We start from the raw sequence: 2,452 nt of genomic DNA on the forward strand, positions 1-2,452 counted from the left end.
ATCGAGGCAATAAGGGACAGTCACAAAGGTGAAAGAGCTGTGGACAGAACACTACTGGACAGGTAGGTTAACGGCTGTTTTTTCAATGTAATGAATGAGGTTATGGTGAGAAATGATGAGCAGCTATGATAACAGCGTTGTAGAGGATGATAACGGTAAGTGGTTTTAGTGTGAGCGTACATGTGTGCGTGCGACTTTCTTGGTAACATCTCAAGTCTTCCTTTTTTTTTTTTTTTTACGTAAGACAAGCAGTGTACTTTGACAAAATATTACAAACTCAAAGTCCACCCACCACCTTTTCTGTGGAGGTTTCACTGCTTCTTACATGTTGAAATCTTCCACTGAAACTGACAACAACGTTTTGTGGTTGGTGAACCTACCATTAAAGCAGTTATCTGATTTTAGAAACAAAATGTTTTAATGAATGAATGTTAAACATTGGCAATAACCTGAATTTCATCCCAGTAAACAGTTCAGAATGTCTACTGCCTTTTTAAAATACTGACTCACAAGAAGAAAAAGAAAGGGACACGAAGCTCAGAAGTAGTTATGAAGAGAGAGAAAGAAAAACAGGTGCAGCTGGTCGGGGTTTCCCTCCTAACCACTAATAGGCTCTGCTCCAGCGGTGCTGGCGCCGTGATCGTTGGCAGCAGGCGCCCCTTTGTAATCCGGTGTGGGGCGGATGCACTTCCTCTCTCTTCAGCTCCTCGCTTGCTCCCGTGGTGGCAGCGTTCTGTTGGCTGTGCAGCATCGGGTTTGGTGCGACAGCCTGGTGTTCGATCACTATCCTCTCCACCAATTGATTTCTGGGGCCGGGCAAAGAGGAAGAGTGACTTGTGGAACCTCACTGTACATGGTTACCTGCCTGCTCTGGTGTGTGTGTTTGAGGCTCACATGCTCTGGTTGCCTAGCTTTTGCTGTGCCTGCGGCCCAGTGCTGCTGTCACCACTCCCTGAACTGTGCTGCTGCTGCCGGATTGCTGCCTGGGCTGGCTCGGTTCAGACGCCGGATTGCATCACAGGCTGGTTGCATGATTGCCCACGTCTAGTGACCCCAATGTTGGGGGCAAAGCCCACTTGAAAACAAGAGATGTGGTCTATGTGGGAAGCTGACCGAATGCAGAGGAAGTGAGAGACATAAGGCAAACAGTGTGGAGGAGTGAGCAAGGAGACAGACAGAGAGATAATTTAAAGGTCAGGTTTATGGTTAATGGTTTCTTTTTTTTCTTCTTCTTCTTGTTTGCCTAATAAACCAGAGTTTGCAGTCTGTGTGGCTGTGCTATGAGATGGAAAACTACACCAATATGCTGATGATACCAACCAAAGTATTGGACAAATTGAGGTTTTGAACTTTGGAGAACACAAATGCTTGCAGCAATCCATGCAACAGTTTTAAGACACAAACAGCCACATTTCAACCTGCTGGTCGCTCACAGCATTATTCTACTGATCAGTCATGTAGCTGGTTAAGCCACTTACTCCTACATGCTACATCCTGCTGCTGTGCTTCATGCTAATGTCTCCCACTCTCAACTTATCCAGCTACAAAAAGTAACGATGGCTTTATAACCAAACTGGCACTAGTCTCAGATTCAAATTAGTAAAACTAGTGAGTTAGTTTCCTGTAGAGACATGCACCATAAAGACTTCTCTATGACATCTCTAGCTGATCATTTTTAGTGAATAGTACACTCACTCTGTTTGACTAAACAGCTGCCAGAATGTACTTCTACATACCCACATGCAACCTCAGCCATCTGGGCTGGTGACAGGTTGGTGGTATTTATGCTGAAAGCAGACCTGCATTACACCAAACGGCTCCATTGGTGGCACTGTGTCACTTTAGCTGCCAGTGAAACATGAAATATGATCCAGGACACATGATTTCAGCTGTAGTTCTGTGGGTTTTAAGGCCTATTGGATGCCACAGTATGAGGACAAAAACTGAGACAAATTCAAATAGATGATGAGCTTTGTTTCTTCATGTGGGCCTGAATCAGTTTGAATGGTGATCTGGTGATCCAGTCAACCATCTTCATTCTTTGTCCTAAAAATGCTAATTAAGACTCTACATTGAGCGTCTTGTGCACAGGATTAGACTGAATGATGCACGTTACCTCAGTTCCACTATTAATGCATCTAAATGCGAGCAGAGCTGACAGTAGCTCCGTTTCTGCCGGTTAGAGGTTGAAACCTCAGAAGCCTTTGCACCAGCATTGTCAGGAAAAAGTGTAGCACAAGAAACGATAGAGGAGAGTGAATGAGCGTTTTATCTTTTGCATTTTTTTTTGTTGTTGGAAACAAAAATTGCTTTCTGGGAAGAGGAGGTCAGGAAGTGGTTTGTTTAGTGTGCGCATGTAGTTGTGGTTGCTTGTGTCTCTGTGAAACAGAGAGAAAAGAGAGGAGGAAAGGAAAGAGAGAGAGAGAGAGAGAGAAAAGTGTCAACGATTTCA

This window comes from Stegastes partitus, unplaced genomic scaffold (genome assembly GCF_000690725.1).
Source record: "Stegastes partitus isolate 25-593 unplaced genomic scaffold, Stegastes_partitus-1.0.2 Scaffold1573, whole genome shotgun sequence".
NCBI classification, from domain to species: domain Eukaryota; kingdom Metazoa; phylum Chordata; class Actinopteri; family Pomacentridae; genus Stegastes; species Stegastes partitus.